The sequence below is a fragment of the Aquila chrysaetos genome, chromosome 6, assembly GCF_900496995.4.
Source record: "Aquila chrysaetos chrysaetos chromosome 6, bAquChr1.4, whole genome shotgun sequence".
In the NCBI taxonomy this organism is placed as follows: Eukaryota; Metazoa; Chordata; class Aves; order Accipitriformes; family Accipitridae; genus Aquila; species Aquila chrysaetos.
The window spans coordinates 32,611,781-32,626,695 of record NC_044009.1 but is presented as its reverse complement, the minus strand read 5'-3'; the positions used below and the strand labels follow the sequence as shown (position 1 = coordinate 32,626,695).

At 40.9% G+C, this 14,915-nt stretch overlaps 1 protein-coding gene across 1 annotated transcript in view; it reads right to left on the bottom strand.

Moving 5' to 3' along the window:
* The window catches only part of LOC115343415 (sodium channel protein type 2 subunit alpha-like), an 80,145-nt gene extending 68,360 nt beyond the window's left edge, over positions 1–11,785 (bottom strand). Inside the window, 1 exon segment of the mRNA XM_041124224.1 lies at positions 11,703–11,785. The gene's annotated coding sequence lies outside the window, so the exon portion shown is untranslated.
* Between the last annotated feature and the right edge of the window lie 3,130 nt (positions 11,786–14,915).

Sequence of the window (14,915 nt, the reverse complement as noted above, 5' to 3'; positions counted from 1 at the left end):
AAGTAAAGATATAGGAAGCATTTCCTTTGGTTTTCCTACACTTTCTAACAGTCAGACCTATTTCACTACAGAATTGCTTTCTATCACAAGTAAAAGACAAAGGGAAAAAAGATTTTGAAAGAAACTTGGAAATCAGGTTGCTTGAATTTGAAGTGTTAGAAAATGCCATAGTGAGACTAGGATGACAACCACAGGTTTCTTTCACAATCAAATAAGCCCTGCATTTGTTACACTCCATCTGTTTTGCTCAGTTTTGTTCAGGGATATAATTCTTTTTGAAAGAAATTTTTTCCCTATGACCACTGAGTCTTTTCTGTAAACAATGTTAATTCTCTTAGTCGTTATCAGTCATTTTCAGACACTCATGTGATCATAAGCCAGAACAATTGAACTTAAAGGCAGCTTTGGCAGTAGTTTTCCCTGGGGCTTGAATCCAAAAGTCTATTTTCTGAAGTATTTGTCCTCCCTCATCCCTTTTTCTTCTTGGCTTTCTGTTCTACTTGGCTCTATATTGTGAGACAGGTCTGCATTAAAAATTATCTGACAGTACATCCAGTTGGCAAAAATACAACAAGAAAGCTTTCTCAACTTGCACAAAACCATACAAAACCCACACCACCGAAGACTCTAAAGGACATTTGGAAACACACCTCTCATGTTTTCATTTACTTTTCTTATGTACTCACTTTTGAAAAATTACTCCTGTCCTAGATTGTGTAAACAATGATTATGGGCAACAAAAAATTAACTGGATTAGATTACGTTATTTTAAAACAAAACCCCAAAGTTAATGCTACCCTTGCACCTGCAGGGGAAATGTTGAACAAACAAACAGATATGACAGTATCCTCTAAAAGAAAACAAAATCTGCTGAATGAAAAAGGAAATGCAAATCTGAAATAGTAATTTAATTTTGTAATTATTTTCTTTCCACTCAAAATGTTTTGTCCTCCACATTTAAAGTTAGAGTTTCAAAATCAAGGTTGCACTGGCTGATATCGATTGCCAGCTGATACATGAATGAGAGGCAGCAGTAAAACACTACACCACATTGGATTGTTGAAAAATATTGAAAAATTTATCATTATTAATGAAGCATTACTATTGATAATATTAAAATCAAACCAGTGAAATACATTCTGCAACCAATTTACCTGATTCAGAGTCCTGTCTAAAGGATGTCACTGCTATGTCCAATGAGAAACAACTTTCAGCAATTAAGTATAAAAGATTCTTGAAGATCGGCAAGAAAAGGATCATCTTCTATGAGCTATTTCATGATAATCTGTAGACAAAGATAAATGTAGTGTTCTGGTGCAATCCACTCTTCTGGTCATTGACAACATATAAAGAATTCAAAAGAAAATTATTTTTTTCACCTCATACTAGTATCATAGATATCCATATTTTCCCAAACATGCTCAAAAATTCAATGATTAAGACTAAGGAGACAAAGTTGATAGTTTTATTGACCTAGCTTTTGATAAATTCTGAAATATTCAAAATGTTTGCAATCATTGAATCAGCTGCCTGACTACATTAAAAAAAAATCTGCCAAGTTCACACTGTATTATCAGGGTGTGCCACTTGGTAGAAGGAAAAAAAAAGCCCACAGAAACATGTCTGCCAATAATACCTATGCAGAAGTCACAGAACCATCTACTGGCTTGGAATCACCAATTTCCCCTGCCTTGAACCTAGCAATTCACAACCCTTCTGAACAAGCCCACGTGGGCACCTGGTGTGGTTCAACAAGCCAGGTTGGACAGGGCTTTGAGCACCCTGATCCAGTGAGAGGCATGTCTGCCTGTCCCCTGCCTGAAAGATGTCCCTGTCTCCAATATAGACAGGTAAATACCCTTTTGATCTTTACAGGCCCCACCTCACACACATGAAAGCACTTCATAGAGTCCCACTTTTATTAATACAGCATGATCAGCACAGGAAATATCCAAATTGATTTCCCTGATAGTTATCAGTGTTTGTCCATCATCAAATCTAGAGCCATTAGTAATACTTCCAGAAACAACACCTGTTAATCGTTTACTTTGGAGCACAAAGCACCAGATGAATATGGGCAACCTACAGGCAGATCTTTGAAAATATGTCTACAGCAACAGTAACTAAAAGTAGTCATAAGCATATAGGGGGACAGACATTTCCCCAATTCTTCCAGCTCAGATTTGCAACTGAAAAAGAAGGCTATATCACAACGTGCCTTTAAAAAACTGATGAAACAATATTCCACATAAAGGATGACTGGTAAGATAACAGGTAGCTCATTCCATAATACCGGATCAAATTCATTCTTCATACAATTTTGTCATTTTAAGGGAGGCTCTGGAATCACCCTAACGCAAATATGCAATTGAATGAAAGGGTCTTGCTATAAAATCTGGAGTAAAGGTGGAGTAAAATAAGCAATTTGAGGGCTTTTTTTGCAACATTTGAAGGAATGAGAAGGGCTTGAGAGGCCGTGTCTCCTCCCCAACCCCTACATCAAAGCTGAGAGAGCAGAGGGCAAACTGCATATAAACAAAAGCTCTTGGGTGGATTGCAACATGAAATTTAAAGGAAAATATTAGAAATCATCATAATATGCTTTCTTCGTGTGAAAATATTCTTAAAATTAAATACTTGTATTTTAAACAGCTTTTACAAACTCATTGTGATGATTTCAAACATACACTTCAGAAGGTTCAGCAACATAGCATTTGCCATCATGCATCTTGACATCAAAGTATTGTATTTTTGGCTAAAGCTTTCTGTATTGACTACCACTGCTTAACTCATATGCACATTTGTAACTTTTGTGCGCAGAAGAAAATAAATTCTGTTGAATTCAGAATGTGAAGTGCCAAAACTCAACCCCACATTTCTCTGCTGCCCCAGTGGATTGAAGACATCTTTTCAGGTGGCCATGTAAAAAAAAAAAAAAAGAGAGAGAGAGAGAGAGAAAGAAAAAAAAAAAAAACCCAAACCAAAACCACCCAATGAAAAAATAAAAAAGTGTTATTTGGTATACAGACTAATCTATTGTTCCTTGATGTAGGCACACAACTTTTCTTAATATACATGCAGTAGTAGTACATAGTACCCTAGAAACAAGGGAGTCTTTGCCCCAAAATGCGACCTTGCTGCAGAAAGCATTGATTGTATTGCACAACTGCAATATAATTAAAACAGAATTGCACCACATTCACAAAAAACATTTATTAAACAAGTACTATATAAAGTGCAGCAGTTGGTTTAAAAAAGTAATTTCCTGGTTTTACTTAATTTACCACCATTTTCTTTTTCAGGCAAAAAGAAAGCAGCTGTTTCAGACCAGACCACCAGAGCCACTGTACTTTAGCAGCACCGTGGAATGACACTCAGCTTCAAAATCTTCCGTGTTCCTTCCTTCCCAGTCATACAGTAGGAATAAATAATTTAATCAAGTATTCATCAGGACAGAGGAATAGCCTATTAGTCTGTGCCTGCATTCCTTCCCCCACACTTCCTTGCATCTCTTAGAATTCCAGACCAGGTGGAAGTGTACGTCTTTTTATCTGTGCATTTTATAGCTTAGCCAAAAAACAGCTCTATGACCTTAAGAAAAAAAGAAACTTTGAGTATCTTCAAATTCACGCACAGCTTTCTAAAATTAAAAGTGAGTAAAGAACCAGTATAAACGAAATGTTACAATTTTTTGAAAAGAACTAGAAAATTCACACTGCCTAAGAAACTAGAAGAATGGCACTAAAACAATACCAGTTTTAGAAAATGTTACCAGAGACTTCTTCAATCCCCAAAATTAAACACCCATCTCCTTCTAAAAGAGTCCTATGAGCACTCATCCCCGTAATGCAAAACCATGAAAAAGGCAGTGGGTTTTGTGGATAACACATTTACATTTCTTAAATTACTTACAAAGTACCAAGCTACTGTCATTTGACACATTATTCCAAGGATGGGAGGAACATTGTTCTCAACCTGACTGACCAGGGGCAGATTCTAAACAGCAAAACTTAAAACTAAACATCATTTATTATTTCCATTTGAGCTTGACTAGAATCCTCATGAACAACAAATACAAATGGAGTAGCAACTAGTGTCCTTGTCAGACACCCTTGTCCTGCTTCTAGAGTTTTAACATAAATGTTTTAACAATGTAAAAGCTTGAGAAAAAGAAAAAGGTATCAGTACTGCTCTAAAATATACAATACACCTTTTTTTGGCCCTAGAAATGATGGCACTTGCTTAAAAGAATGGGAGTTGCTGTTCTGAGGCTTATAAATGCTTGATGCTATTTGCCTTCTGGTTTATCTGCCTCTGTGATTCAGTTGCCACAGTCAACCATTTCTCTAAAATCCAAAAATAAACAGTCATCACTCCCCCAAGAACTAGAAATTTACTTATTTACTTTTTTCTTACAGTGAAAGCTAATGGTACAATATGAAGGCTGTAAAAAAACCCCACAAGCCCACCAAAAAAACCCCAAACCACGAAACCCCCACACCCCCAAAACACAAACCCTAAAAAACACTTTACAGGATAAGAACTTGAGATTCATTTCTAGAATAGAGTGACTTTGGTTCAGTGCAGAGCACCCTACTTCTATATCTATGTCCCTCACTAAAATTATGAGATAATTTTTCAGCATATCCATGCAGTACTCTTTAATTTTAAAGTAATTCCTATGGTTTGTCATTTTAGAGTTGTCAAATCATTTTTTTTTATATTAATAGAAACACTCTCTCACCCTCTGCATGCCTTTAAATTATTAGGTAAGTTTGAATCTTGTGGGCCACTGGTCCATTTGGCCCTGTGTCCAACTCAAAGAAATCCACAAAAAGTAAGTAAAGCATTATGCAGCAGAAAGTGCATACAACAATCTAGAAAAGCAGTATTTCTGAAAGGCTCTGGAAAATTTTTTGAATCCACAAAACAAAAAGGTGGAAAAGCACACGGCTACGGTAATTTCTGTACTCTCTTTTCACAATAGATAAACCTTCTCGAAAAGTGAGTGTCTGAAGACTTTGTCAAGAATTAATTTAACTTTCTACAGCAGAAAAAGAGAGACAGTCTTAGTTTCATAGTGCCTCACCAAAGTCCGTTTCAAGCTTCTGGACTTCTCTAAATTATCATCTCAGATGTATTGGTGCACATGTTTCACGGTAATAGTATGTGTTTTATCCCTAAATAGAAAACCACTGTGATTATTTAGAAATAAAATAAATGCAGATACTTTTGCTCATAAGTGTAGATCATCACAAATCCAATCTCTGTTTACTTAGTGCAGCAAAGCCTATGGAAGTCATGATTTTATTCCTTTTCATCATCCACGAAGTAGTATATCATCACTACATGGAAGGAAAAAATTCTGCTTGAATTTAGTAAAAGGACAAAGACGCAACAAGATGAAAATAAAATATGCCTCTAGGGATCAAGAGACGGAAGAGTGGTGAAGGAAAGAAAGACAAAATAAGTGATCATGGCTGTTTGGTGCTCCAGACAAATGGACTCTTCTTTCATTCAATTTATTAAATCTAATTAACAAAATAAACTTTTTTAAGCCACAGAAACTGCTACAAAGTATCATTAAATATCATCTCTGAAAATCATTAAGTATTAACCACAAGTATCTACACCCTGAAAGCTTTAAATCACGTCTTCTCTGTAACAGTCTTTGTCTTACAAAAAACTGAAAATTGATACATCACTTGAAGGACATACAACAGATTTAAAGAGCTTTAAGATTAAGCTTTAAGATTATAAAGGTAAATAAACATAACAATTCTCATTGGTTTTACTTATCTATATATTCTTTACAAGTCCTCCCAGGTGTCACTCTAGTTCTGAAATATCTTTTTCCTCCTAAAACTGAAGGTCATGTTATTAATGAAGTGAGTAACTTGAGAGTAAGTTGAGATCTCTTTTTGTAAAAAGAGCTGTATACAATTTTTAACATGGGAAGATATAGTAAATCCTTCTTAAAAATACATGAGTTAGCCTGCAAACAGAAAACTAAGCTTCCAAGAATTAGGATCTATTATTGAATCCAAATGTAAGTTAATTAACATATTTTTCTCTAATAAACATGGTATAAAATATAGAGCTCAAAATTATCTAACACAGTGGTCCACTATGTCATGTAGTTATGCCCTTTGAAATCTCATGCACAGGCTACAGAAGAAATACAGGCTGTATTGATCAAGAATTTTGAATCTGAAAGTGACAGGACTGACAGCACGGAGAGGTCAAGCAAGCTACTACCTTATATCCTCTAAGACAGACCGTGAGATCAACAGAAGTTCAACACAACCCATCACCACCACTGCTCTACACAAAAGCTGGAGTCCAAGTCCCAAGACAGACGTACTGTAACAGAAAAAGAATTGTACTTTTACTGGGATAGGAGAGAAGAATAAAAAATAGACTACACCATGAAAATTGGTGTCTCCTACCCAATAAGTGGCTCTGTTCCTGGATGAGATCCCTCTGACTGTGCTGAACCTGAAGTCTCTACTTTAAATAAAGATCTTTCAGGTTTTGATGGATTGGTAAGAAAGGCAGTCACCTTCATGGCATCCTTAACATGAGATCACTCCAAATATGAAGTTTCTTCATCCCCACTGCTATTTCTATAGACATGTTACCTAAGCAGTGCCTCCACATATTATTTTCCTCAATAAGTATCACTTCACTGTGACTGTTTTTAGAGCCCCACTCTCTCCTTCCTCTTGCCTCGGTTGGCCTGTATGTATTCAAAGACAACCAATACTAGAAGTACTCTACCCAGTAATTTCAGCTCCTGAATAATGACCCCCACCCTTCCCTTACCAACTATGTAGTTAGGAAGAAAAAAAAAAAAAAAAAAATAAAATTAAAACACCCCATGAACCAGATAAATAAATCCAGTAAAACTTCCAACAAATCAGAAGTTCTATCAACAAAACACTGCAAAGCCTTTATAAAACACATTGTAGTTACACAGTATATTGCAACTGCTTTCCTCTGCCTCTGACTGTACCGATTAACCTGGCTATACGTATTAAAAACCCTGAAGGTACTGCCTATCTTCAAATCATTACATTTATTTCAATTCCTTTGAGGTTTTCTGCATGAATATAAACCTTGCTGTAAAAGAAGCGTTCCCAGATAGAATCAGGATGGAGATACGAGAGCTGAGCAAGCACAAAACCACACCACTTGCTGGCCAACCACAATCCCAATGCTGAGAAAATGTGCAGCTCCCAGGCAGCAGGTACGAGAGAAGCCACTGATGGATTTAGGGCAAAGAAGGAGAAGTCCCTACTAGGAGGCAGACCTCCAAAAAAACCATTTCCTCACTGACTGGCCAGCTGCTCAGAAGGCACATTTCTCACTTTATAAATTATTTGCATGCTAGTTGATCAAGCCAGATGGCCAAGAAGTATACACATATTAATTAAGCATTTGGGTACTAGAAACAAAAAGCTCCTTCCCAGCTGCTATCCGATCAAATATCAAACATTTCCTCTACATGTGCAGCTAAACTGCCAGCATGATTGCTGCACAACTGTGTCAAAGCTGGGAGGGCAAACATCACAGTGCGTGGAGGCAGCAACATGAGGGTAAGTCAGAAGGGAAGGGTAGAGACACAAGGTGGCTATGGTAAGAAAGATGAGGTGTGAAACAGTCGAGAATTACTAACAGAAGGAAGAGAAATGCAGCAAATGCAGTAGGAAGGGGAGGATGCAGCCTTTATACAATCTGTAATAGCCTATCCGCTGATCTAGAAGTTATTTATACACAGTAAAAATATTTGGGCAGAACACTTCTCAGGGATGTTGTAAATATTCCAAGACATACCTTATACATTCAGGAAACCTGGAGATGTATTAATGAACACAGTAGGATTTCAAATTGCATACTTAAGGCGCAAAAGAACCCTCGTCAATGACATTGTAGCAAGGTAAATCGGTATCTATAGAAGTATTGTAAAGTTATATGCACCTTAAAATGAGATCAAAATGGGTTTCAAGATTGTGTTTGCTATTTGGTTAATTTTCCTCCATAATATCTTCTCGCTGTATTAACTACTGATTTTCATACCAGGATAATCTGTACAGTAAATCATACTTGTCCAGATAAAAGCCAAACAGTGAGTCAAATGCAAAGGGCTTGCTTAGCTTTTTCCAGAAACTCAGGCAGCAAGACTTGGCAGTCTCTCAGGAGTACCCACAAGACAGACCAAAACTAGAGACAACCTGCCTGCTGCTGCTGCTTTGGGTGCAGCATAAATGGCATCAGATTTCTATACCCTGGCAAGTACGCTAGGCACAGTACCAGTCCCTATGGCACCCCAGCGCTGCCAGCCCGCGGATACAAGGAACAGCCGCTAGAGGATATGTGCTCCAGCCCATCTGCAGAAGCAGGTAACACTGCAAGGGCACAAAGGGACTCCTTACGTCTCTTGGCTACTCAGGCCACTCTAAGATATGGCAATTTTAAACAAGCATTTTATGTCCAAAAGTTCAGGATAACATTGGATAATGATTCTGCAAATGCATCATCTAAGAAAGATACCATTTCAGGCTAGAAGAAAAATGAACTAGAGCTATACGTCAATAATCTCATCAACAGAATAATAACCCAAGAAGATCAACTAAACGTGTAGATATGGGAGGGACTCCCATTTACTATCTGTCACAAAAGTGCATATTCTCAAGGAGGCTTACTGGAGCATTGTTATTGTTTTCCCTTAACCTGTTGAACTCCAGGCAAGAAAATTGCATGGTGTGACTTTCAAAGTGTCCTAGTTTCAGCTGGGATAGAGTTAACTGTCTTCCTAGTAGCTGGTACAGTGCTATGTTTTGAGTTCAGTATGTGAAGAATGTTGATAACACTGATGTTTTCAGTTGCTGCTAAGTAGTGTTTAGACTAAAGTCAAGGATTTTTCAGCTTCTCATGCCCAGCCAGCGAGAAAGCTGGAGGGGCACAAGAAGCTGGCACAGGACACAGCCAGGGCACCTGACCCAAAGTGGCCAACAGGGTATTCCATACCATGGGACGTCACATCTAGTATAGGAACTGGGAAGTGGGGGCGGGGAATCGCCGCTCGGGGGACTAGCTGGGTGCCGGTCGGCGGGTGGTGAGCAATTGCACTGCGCATCATTTGTACATTCCAATCCTTTCATTATTGCTGTTGTCTTTTTATTAGTGTTATCATTATCATTATTCGTTTCTTCTTTTCTGTTCTATTAAACTGTTCTTATCTCAACCCGTGGGTTTTGCTTCTTTTTCCCGATTTTCTCCCCCATCCCACTGGGTGGGGGGGGAGTGAGTGAGCGGCTGCGTGGTGCTTAGTTGCTGGCTGGGGTTAAACCACGACACAAAGAAAGAGTCCAATCTTGACAGAGAACTTGACAGAACTTCTATGGAAATAACTGTATTAAACTTAGCTGCTCACATATGAAAATATATTCAAATTTCCATTGTGGGTTTGTTTGGGTTTTTTTTTTCCCAGAATGCAACAACTGCATGCAAGATGGTTTAATTTTTCTTTTAAGCTTCTGCTTTGCTACTGAATTTCTACAGTGCATTTCTTCCAAGATTTTAAGCAAACTATACTGAACTTATTACATTGCATGGAAAAATGCAACCTGTACTTAGAAATGTGAGAAAGGGTTTATCTCCTATCTGGAAATCAACTAGTTAACAGTGACAAAAACCTTAACAAGAGGAACAAGACAATTAATGGGAAATCTTCCCTGGTAACAGACCAATGTACTTTGGACACAAGTGCTTCAACCAGCACAACCACTCAACGTTGAGAAGATTCAATTCTCTCTAAGGAGCGTGACATCTGTGATTATTATTGATAAATACATCCTTGTCCTGGGTTGAGTTTACAATTTATTTAACAGGAGGAAAAAAGCTTTTCAAAGATTAAATTATACCAGTTTTCTCTCCATGTGTTCTGGATTTGTATGCACATATGCAGTCCCAAAGGACATGCTGCAGAAGGCATCCAACTTAACGTCCCTATAAAAAAATTAAATGAGGACATATGTGCTTAAAGGATTGGATCCAGGAATAGTATGTTTCCTTGGACTGGAATAAGGTGGAATGTCTTCTACATGCTATGACTGCTTATTAGTACTAAGTATGTATTAATAATAAATTAAATTTGTTTATATGAAGAAAAACAAAGTATTTATCTTTTCAGCATTACCCCAAAGCTTCATCTTTGCCTCAAACAAAAGAAATGAGTTTTAAAATAAAAAATTGAAGGCAAAAACTGTCCATATCAGTATTGTACTGCTGATAATTAAACCTTAGATTAGCAAAATCTATTTAAAAGCCCGGGAATTTGTCCACATCTCATACTATTTATCTGCACTTTGCATTTCTTTTAAAGTGTGTAATTTTAAAATCAACAATCTGTTTCACTCATTTCGATTTCTCTCTGTTGAACTTCAGCTGCAAACACTGAATAATGTTTTAAATATGAAAGGGGCAACGTTTGCTTTTGTGTCTCTTAGGAATAATATAAAAGTATCCATCAATGCCTAAGATTTACACAGATCTTGCACTTTCACCAAATCTCTGTTGATATAAACTTCAGCAAAATACACCTTTAGAAGACCATTTAAAAAACACCGCATTTTTAAAAATACGTAAGAAAGAAGAAAAAACCAAGAGCCTAGATGAAACTATCCTCTTGAATCCCTAACACAGACAGGTGACAGGGATGGAGTGTGGGTGAAGAGGACATCAAACCCCTTGGACTGGCTGACGGCCAACGTGGCCCTTGGCAAATCTCGGAGCACCCTGTGCTCACCCCTGACCGCCTCGGACCCGTGTGCGATGCACACGACACAGCCCTGCCTTCCCACCCTGACACACCCTTTTCCATCAGGACCGGCCAAAGAGCCGCTGTGTTTCTCACAGAGCGATCAGAGCCAACATATAGGATGGATTCTTCCTATTTGCCTGCAACAGCTGCATTTGGCAAACAACGACGACGATGCAGCAACTGATCAGTTTCTAATAAAAAGTAGATTTTCAGTCCACTTGGAAGCTAGAAGATGTTTCACACACACACACACACACACACACACACAATTAACACGAAAATGGCAGCGTCAGAGCTGCCTTTCATTCCATATGAAAATTCACTCCTTATAGTGCTGTAGTGCTATGCATCAAATGGTAAATATGTCATTACAGTAATTCATCTTACAAAATACTAAGGTTTGGGGGGCTTTTTGTTGCTAACTCCCACACATATATTTGCTAACAACCAAGTTCAACTGCGAAAAAAAAAAAATTTCAGATTTTCCTTTCCACTACTTAATTTTGCTTTTTGCATCCCACTCAAACTAGAAGTCTTTTTAATATATTCCAGAAACAATGAGATATTTGGTAACAAAGAAACATTATACAGATTGGAGTCCTCAAGTTAAATGGCAAAATCTGAATTTACATAATAGGGGAAAAGTGCACTGAAATTCATTTTCTTGATGGAAAACTTCCCACTACATGACTTTTCAGAAATTAACCATGTACTTTTGTATAAGGGTTGCTCCCATCATTCATTTTCCTACCAAGATTTTTTTGAGCCTGAAGCAATACCACTTGTGGAAAGCACGATGAGCGCTTTTCTAAATTACTACTCTTTGTATAAAAGTCACGAGAAACCAATGTGGATAAACAAAATAACTTTGCTCTACCCGGAGTACAAGATGCGATGCAAGTTTAGAGTTGAGGTAACAAGGCGCATAAGAACGATTAATATGTCGGGTTTTTACTTTCTACACAAGTACACAGCAGATAAGGCTGCCCGAGATGAGAACATGTTGTTCTCCCCAGCTTTCCCTGTTGCTCTCTCTCCTCTGTGTGCTTCTTCCATCTTCCTACAGATGTGGTCACCACTGCTTAGCAACCAAGGGGACGTGATGGCACAGAGGGAAAACCTCCATCTAGGGCTCACCCGGCTCCACCTCCACGGCTGCGAACTATCTTTCACGGCAAATTAAGAAGAATACGTTTTCTCTGTTGCCTCAGAGATACCAAGTGGGACCTCAGACGTAGCTTGGTATGAGCTGAATTTTCTTTCCTTGGTGGGAGTACGTGGGAGAATTTAGCAAGCTGTAGACTAGGAGAACCTGACACCTGCCAGTAAAACAGCTCCCCAAATTCTACTGCCGCTTAAAAAAAAAAAAAAAAAGAAAAAAAGGGGGGGGGGGGGGCAGAAAAAGCCAGATGCCACGGTGATGGGGAAGAGAAAAGCAACAGAAAGACAAGGGAATCAACCGAATACACTACCTACTTTTACTCAGTGCCCCAGCCCTCCTCCGGGGCGAGGCCAGGCGAGGAGGGGGCAGAGGGACTCGCGAGCGGCAGCGAAGAGCAAAGCCGGGGCAAAACCCCGCAAGCGAGACGGAGGAAAGAAAATACTCACTTCTCCCATGCCACAGGTAGGTGTCTCCGCGCTGCAGAGAGAGCGACCGCCACCGCCGCCTCCTCCTCCCGGCCGCCGGGGCCGTCTCCGCCGCGCCCCGCCCCGCCCCGCCCCGCCCCGCCCCACCGCCACCGCCTCCCCGCAGCCCCGCCCGGCGCCGCAGCGCCCCTCGCGGAAGGCCGCGGGCCGGGCGGGGCCGGAGGGCGCGGCCGGGCCGTGGCGCGGCGGCGGGGAGAGGGTGGGTGCCCGGGGGCGGGGGCCGCCCGGCCGGGAGCGCGGAGTGGAGGGAGCGCGCAGGGCTCCCCGCGGGAGGGGATGCCGCCGCCGGGAGGCGGCCTCGTAGAAACTTCCCGGCCGGAGAGCGCCTTTCTTCCGGGCAGCCGGCCGTGCGGGGCGGGGGGGGGGGCGGGGAGGCCACGGGGAGCCGGAGCGGGGGGGCCGCGACCGGCGGGCGGGCGGGAGGGGGGGCGGGTGGAGACGGCGGCCCCGAGGGGCGCGGGCAGCGGGGACGCGGGGCGCTAGGCGGGGCGACGGGCGCGTCGCCGGCCCGCGGGTCTGTCCGCTCGCGGGGGGTGCGGGCCGCGGCCCCCCGCCAGCTCCCGCCCCTGCTTGGGCGGCGGCGGCGGGGGCTCTGGGGGCGGCGGACGCGCCTCTGCTCTTCCCTTCGCCTGCGTGGGTCGTTTCCTGCCCCCGGCAAGCCGAAGTGGTTCTTCGCAGCCGTTCTCTTTCGCTGTTCTTCGGTCGCGCGGAACGCTAAATGGGTTGCCGGGTGGAAGTCGCTCCTCGGTGTCCGTGGGCCGCGATCCAAGGCAGCGACGTGACACGTTTGCCCAGCGAGCTTGTGAAAAATACTTAGGTGTGCTTCTCCTACCGATGGCCAATTGTAATACCTTTTGAAGATCTCCTGGAAAGCAAGCAATGAAAAATAAGCTAGTCTGCAGCTCAGTGCAAGAGGAAGTGTTTACGTGTTATTTTACCAAAGGAAGTGCCTCAGAGTTGTTGAGTCTTGCTTAGACAATAAAAATGCCCTCTGTGCTTTTGGGTGTGGACAACAGACAATAATTCGGTACAGGCTTTAGGGGAACATAGGCACCTGAAGAGCACTAAGCATTAGAGCTGTAGAGCCTCGTTTCTTACGATGTGTATCTGAAACCATTACGGATAGTTAGCCGCAAGCAAAACCACAGCTAAGCGTAAGTTAAAGTGCCTAGCCCCCAAGTTAAAATGCCAGCCCACCATGGCTCCCCAGCACTTCCACCACCAGTTCTTGTTCTTCATATTCCCAGAGACCACCTGCTGTGGCCTGCACCACCTCCCCGTTCTGATATTCTTAGAACCTCAGTGGCTCTAGACGGCTGTATAAAATAGTCACATCTGTAGTTTTTTGTCTGTGGTCATAGCATAAGACCGTGAAAAGTCACTGGAAATACCTTGAATTCCCTGCTGCTGCAGAGCGGGGAAAGGCAACATAGGATAGTTTTGATGTCAGGGTATGAAAATTCACCATATACCTGTTACAACAAAACAATAAGTAATAGCATTTGTTTTCTTCATCTTTAGAAATAAATCTTCGCCTTCTTTAGAACTATGAAAAATACATTAACAAAATTCACAAGCATAAATTTGAAAATGTTCTTATGTGATCTGTCTTCTGTACTCTCATTTGCTTGCCCAAAATCTGTCACTTTTCCTGATGCAGCACCAGCATTCCACGGCAGGGAGGAAGAGGTGCTAAGAGGGTGTTTTCCTCTTCACTTCCATCATTTTAGCACAGGTAGTGGGTCACGTGTGTCTGTAGCAGACTTAGTCCTTTCCCCAAGTTGTGTCAGATTCGGTACCAGCCCCCAGGTGCGTGGAGCCTGCACGAAAAGGTACCCATATTGTCCTGTCTGACTGCCAGAAACCAGCTTCTTGATTGTGTCTAGTTTTCTCTTAATTTTAAATGAGTTTAAAAAAATTAAAAATGGCACATCTTCTCTGCAGTATAGTAACAGTATTTGATAGCTTCAGTCTGGTTGCTCCGAACAACATATTTTCTAAGAAGCTGTAATTTAGCACAGGAGACAGTGTTACCTGACTTTGGCAACTACAAATTAAACCCTTTAGATTTCTGTATGCGTTTGAAGCTGAATGTTAAACTGGAAGAGATCACATGCAGAGGGAGATTTTTTTTTTTTCTCCTTCTCTCTCAAAACGCAACCCAAATAAAGGGTTTTTTCCCCTTTTTACTCAGTTTTTTTAAGTTGTTTCCAATTTTTTTTCTTTTCCTTATCATTTTGACATTTTAGTACTGATGTACATTTTCCTTCCGAATGCCTTGTCTGTGTTGAAATCTGAAATATTTCAGTATCCAACGTTACTGGATGAAATGTCATGTTTGTCTTAGGGACAAGACAGGCCTGCAGTATTCCAGATAATGATGAATATGTAGTTGGCTAACAATGACAATGCTTTTAAAAATTACCGTGCATTATACAACCAA